The sequence below is a fragment of the Hydractinia symbiolongicarpus genome, chromosome 15, assembly GCF_029227915.1.
Source record: "Hydractinia symbiolongicarpus strain clone_291-10 chromosome 15, HSymV2.1, whole genome shotgun sequence".
NCBI lineage: Eukaryota > Metazoa > Cnidaria > Hydrozoa > Anthoathecata > Hydractiniidae > Hydractinia > Hydractinia symbiolongicarpus.
Window position 1 is genome coordinate 7,200,960 of NC_079889.1, and position 6,260 is coordinate 7,207,219.

General features: G+C 37.2%; 1 long non-coding RNA gene across 1 annotated transcript; it reads right to left on the bottom strand.

Moving 5' to 3' along the window:
• Positions 1-2,344: 2,344 nt before the first annotated feature.
• LOC130629075 (uncharacterized) lies at positions 2,345-3,329 on the bottom strand. The gene is made up of 2 exons (XR_008981902.1): positions 2,960-3,329; positions 2,345-2,763 (listed from the first exon to the last, which is right to left on the bottom strand). It is a non-coding gene; the product is annotated as an uncharacterized LOC130629075 (long non-coding RNA).
• Between the last annotated feature and the right edge of the window lie 2,931 nt (positions 3,330-6,260).

Below are 6,260 nucleotides of genomic sequence, written 5' to 3' on the forward strand. Positions count from 1 at the left end.
GGTACAATCTTCAGCATGCTGCAATTCATTTCTTTCCGCTTCTTCAGATATAGATTGTAACCATGTGTCAGCATTAATGAGCCATTGACTACCAAAACTTTGAATTGCATAATTATTCCAATCAAACATAGGCCCTCCATTGGGAAGAACCTGTTGCACATTCGGCTCACTGATATCAACAACATGGTGCCTAGCAATATCTCTCATTATTGATCTGCCTATGTTTATTTCTGCCATAGCGGAATTTTGGGAACATTGAGAACTTGCATTTGTGTATTGTGATGATTGATCTGAAGACTGAATATCGGTTTGAATATTGATTACATTGGTGTGACTTCGTGTTCTATTGCTCTTTTTATCGAAAGATTGTTTAGCCTCTTTCAATGAATGTTGTCCCTTCAATTCTTCGGTATTATGCCACGTTGCAACAGAAAATATAATGAGCATAGCTTTTTCAGTAACAGGCCAAACAGGTTTTGTAGATATTCCTGTAAAAACTGGCACGTGATCTACTTTACAGGTACAATTACATTTCTTGCTCCAGTTCCATAATGATATTTCTGGCTCAGTTTCTCTACGCTTATCGCTCAAGTATTTGTCCAATGTGCTACTCTTTGTAACGGTTCCATCTTCACAAGAAGTATCCAAGGCTCCTAAGCCACTGCTACCAATGTATCGAAAGTTCCTGGTACATCTAGTCAAACGACCCCCACTATTAATGAAATCTGCGGCAGCACCTGGTACATCTACTAGACCAGCAATTTTTTGAAGTAGTCGTGTGTAGTCGTTTACGTTGCTCAGCCACAAAGGGCAGTTTTTGACATTGAAGGGGATTGGAGAGCCATCTTTTTGTGGACGATTGTAGCTAGCTATATTGTACGCAAGACAGGAAATAAACTTTTTAAGCCCTGCCAGTGAGCATACACCAGTGCGGCTCAAGTTACAGAAGCTAAAATTATTTCACTATATATAAACTATATATTGGAAATTAGAATTTTTTATCCTATTGTCATGCAGGGTAACAACGGCTGTTTCCGCTGTTTTTGTTTAAACAGAAGTTGCAGTAAAGTTTTTTTGAAAAATATAGTACGCCTATCCGATTTCACGATTTACTTATCTTGCGCAAGAACTTTTCCCATAAAATATTGCAGGATTCTTTTTGCTTTAGGAGTGTAAAAACAGGTTTTAAACTGTGTTTTTGTTTTTAAATGTTACAAAAACTTTTCCTCTAAATAAAATTGCTGAATGATTGTTTTAGCTGTGTAGTATAACAACAGGGTGTTTACTGTCTGTTTATTTGAAACAAAGTTAGGATAGGTTTTCGGAAAGGGGTATTATGTCGCATCAGAGCAGTCTTTTTCAAGAATATTTGAGTAGGTGTGCGATGATTCGCACGTGTAAATCAGGTAACGCGTGCGATGTAAAACGCACGTGCAAAGAATGTTAGGCATGCGTTACATGCTCCAAGGTTATTTTTGTTGCGCATGTGGGGGACGTTTTAAATCGTAAACCCCAAACACGATGATCGAGTACACACTGGTATAGCGACTCTCTCAATCTTAACTTCCTTTTCTACATGTCCGAAATAGTATGCATGACTATACTGTCATTTTATATTTACTGTTTATTTTTAAGGTCATCACAAGCAAATAGGCAAAAATATGATTTGTTTTCAAATTAAACAAGAAACCTTGACGGTTTGAAACACTCGTCGTTTCTGTATATGTGCATGTTCATGAGTATTCTATTACTTATATTTTGCGAAATAGCGACAAAATCGTTAAATGGACATATAGCTTTACGGCCGTAGTTCAGCAGGCGCGGGTTCAACTACCAAGTGAAATGTTTTGTTCATCGGACGGACGATCATATATATTGCGCAATATCCTCAGATTGCTCAGAGCGCGCGTTCAAATACCCATGAACCGGCTTCGCAGCTGTGCGGTTCGTTAAGCACAGTCTCACGTCTCCGTAACACGTGACTATCCACACATAACTGTCTCACACTATGTTTCCCCGAGGCGACTATCCATACATCACCGCTGTCTTTGCGCTACACTTTCCTAAGGCTGAGAACGTTTCAATGCGTTGTTTTCACGACACATCGTGATCTAGATTTTCGAAAGAAAAATGATTTGAGAAATTTCAAAACAAAATGCGCATACCCGAAACTTTCTCACACCAATGTGTCATGGATTAGGCAATAGAAATAATTAAGCGAGTAACTTATTGCATCAACCAATCACAAGACTTGAAAACTTATCCGCGTAGAGAGATTTACCCGTGGTTTCACAAATCGATTATAAATTTCATGATTAGTACGCAAATAATTTTGAGTCATAAATATTGTTTCGAATAATGCATTAATACATAAAAAATTAATACAAACATTGTTCCGCTGACGTTTTCACGAAGTAGCAACCTGCTCCACAAGATTGTTCTATAACATTCTGCATGTCAATCGTATATGTCCCAGCATAGAACGTAATGCGTTTTCTTTCCATTATAAAATTAGGCAAGTCTGCATGTGAATCGTATATGTCCCAGCATGGAACGTAATGCGTTCTTTTTCATTATAAGATTAGGCATGTCGCCATGTGCATCGTATATGCCCCAGCATAGAACGTAATGCGACTTCTAGATTACCTGATGGATTAATGCTCACGTGATGGTTAAGACGAGTATAAAGGCTGCATACGATCTGTGTAGTCTTCAGTTGCACTCGCGTGACTGTTGTAGCAAATGACAAGCATTAGAGAAAAGCTATGAATGAGAACAAACAATTTTCAAAACAAGAAAAAGTATCGTTTCAGCAGTTTATTTACTTTTGAGGTTCATTATTGCAAAACAATGAAAAAAAAATGAAGCTTATCCTAGTGTATATATGAACTAAATATTTTCTAGCCAAGATGGGGTCATTCGTCGGAAACTTTATTACGAAATAATTGATATGGCTTACCAAAATATGACGACTTGGACATCAAATAGTTGTGAGGTCATTGGTGTGATACACTTGCGCTGATGATTGCAATTACTTTCAAACGAATGAGGTTGAACAGTTTTAGGTGTAATACAGCACACCAACATTCTTTGAAAAACCTAATCCAAAATAACAGAACACGAGAAGAAGTTCATAATGTAGACAACCATCTTGTTGATAGTAGAACAATGTGATTTTGGTGGTTGATTAACTTCAGTGAGCATATTATTCACTTTCTGCATTGTCACATAAATACAAAAGGTATATATACAACCAAACTACTAAAAATATTTGAACAAATGTATTTTTTTTAAAAATAGAAGATTTGAAAAAAATCGAAAATTTTATACCACACCATGTGTTTTGAATGTTTTTATATTCATACAAACATGGGCGAAACTGGTTTTCCTTGTGTAAACACTGAAGAAGATTTGAAAAGAATCAAAAATTTTATACAATGTTAATGTTATATTTAATACAATAAATATTAATATATATTTAAAATATGCTAACAGGATGATATCATCATCGTAACTCTATAAAAGTGGCTGCAAAGTTGATTGATCAAAATATGGCTTGTCAGTTTGTCAGCGTGGTGTCGTTGAAAGGCTAAATTTGATAGCATTATGATCAGAGAAATGTATACACTTGACATAGCAATTAACGCAGTACAATGAAAAAACGCTACTCTTCACATAAACATGATCAAGGATAGCACCAGCTAGATGAGTAGGTCCTGGTACAATTTGTGTATAATCATTCATGATATCTGCTAATTCTGGCTGGTCAGCTTGGGCATTTATATTGAAATCTTCAAGTATAACATGTATGTCAGAACTTACAATTTTCCTTGACAGCATGTTGTAAAATGTCTGCAGATGACTGTTAACTTTTCTGTAAATAACAATGACATTAAGAACATCAGATGAAAAGGACAGTTTGCGAAGTAAAACAGAACTGACCCCAGGATTATCATGAACATTATGAACCAATATATGCTTTCGAAAACACAATGAGCTGTTTCTGAATTCATTTGTCCATGAGCTAAGAAGTAATGTTCATCACCCAAAAGAGCTGACGTAATACTCAGGAAACTTATAGCAATTTGAAAACGATCAATATTGATGTTGGTAACTCATAACATGCCAAGGGTCTGTTGAAATTTGACTGCTTAAAATTAGCATCACCATGTTCTAAGATGTTATCTAAATCAAATGACTAAATCAAATGATATTAAAAAAGAAATTCTTTTGAGTTGGGACCAACATATAGCTAGAAGAGCATTGCACATACACTGAATACCAGCAGTTTCACCAAACCTTTTGTCGCCTTGATTAAATGACCCATTAACTGATTTAATATGGTAAGCCGGACCTGGATTAGATTCAATATCCCCGCACAATAATAATAGAAGTTTGTGCAAGAAAAAAGATATCGTAAAAACATGGCAGAAAAACATAATTAGCTAGTTACATGAAATAAAATAATACACTAAGTCAATGGAATGATGAATAATATTCAGCACGACGTACCTTGGTACCTAAAGCAGCCTCCCCAGGTATTGAAAGTCTTCTCGATCTAGCAGTTTTAAATTTCAGTGAGTGAAGGCAGACTTTGCAGAACAACAACACACTAGGCACACTTTGTACAACAACAGTAGGTCAGTAAGTCTAGCAAGATAGCAGATTGCATGAAAGCAAGATAAATATTCCAGCGATACTTCATTTATATTCCGCTACTATTTTTTAAAAGAATTTCGTAGAAATGTGAAAACACAGCTAAGAGTGCTTCGATTCTCAGCGGACAGTGCGCATGCTTCGACTTCAGCGGTAGCGATGCATAAACGACTGGTCTGTGGTCTGCAAAATACGGGTTAAGACACGCACAACATGATAAGAAGCGGGAAATAGGGTCGCGGAAAAAAAGAAGAATTATGGCGCGGGGGAGCGGGTAAGTTACGATATTCGGTCACATCGCATGTCACTTTTGGTCGCACAAGCCGAAACCAATACACTCCTCTCCTCCGGGACGAGTGTAAAAAAATCTTTTTCCACGTGGCTTAAATAAAACTTCAAAATTCATTCCGAAAGTTCAGCTACACCTTAAAAAAATTTTTACAGAAAGAAAATTATGCGGCACGTGGGTTTCGTTTTTACAGGTATAAAGAAAAAATCCATTAAAGTCGGACCTGCTGGTTTCCAATTGTTTTGGAAATAAAGAAATTATCTACCATTAAATCCATGATAAAATGTCTGTAAGTGTACTTTAACAGACTTGCTTCATCCGTGCTCCGTCGGCGTTCACCTCCGCATTAGTTAAGAACGGCATGGCTGGATTTCTTGGTAAGACCTGATTACCAACGACGAAGGGGCCAGGCAAAAGAGATTTATGTCTACGTAGTTCTTTTAACTAAGTTAGGAGTCAGTGAATTAGCTAGGATAGTCAGGTTGGCTATGAATAGGCTTGCTCGTGGATTAAAAGGACCAGGACTATCTAGATTTAAAAGTGTCCGACCAATACGGAAATCCATCGGACGTTTTGTTTTTGTAATAGATGTATCACTTTATGGTAAAAAGTTTTGCGTTGATAAACCTGGTAGTCACAAGAAACCAAAAGGGCGTTTTTTAGTAAATTTTTTTGCCTTTTTCGTGGACTTCTCTGATTATTTCTATATCTTGACTTTTTACAATTGTTGCCATTAGAACCACTTTTTTGAGATATTGAATTTAAAATATTTGCACCTCAATATTTTCTATCCTCCTGGACTAATATGATACTTATCTTAGATATATTGAGTATACGCAATATTTGAGTTGTAGGGGGGAGATTTTCTATTAAAGTCAGGCACCCCTGCCTTGCCGTTCCATTGCCTTGCCAGCACTGACCGTACCTTTGCCTACCCTTCCTATGCCTTTTCTGGTGCCTGCCTACTATGCCCTTGCCTGTGCCTCCCATGCCTGCGCCTCCCCCTGCCTTGCCTACACCTGCATTCTTGATTCCTCTTCCTGTTTCCTTGCCTGCCTTTGCCGTGCATGTTCCTTGCTGTGCTAAATGCTTTGCCTTCGCAACCTCTCCGCAACACTTTCTGTACTAGCCATTCTATCTAAATCTGCAGTTTTAAACTAGCTAGCTTTAGGTGTGAGTGAGAATAAGAATGGGTTCATTACATGTAAAAAATAGTGATATATGAGCGAGCTAAACATACCCTTTCTTCGTTTTCTTGAACAAGCCCTTCCTCCTTCAGCTGCGAAATAGCTTAGATTAACGAAAGTTTGAGTTT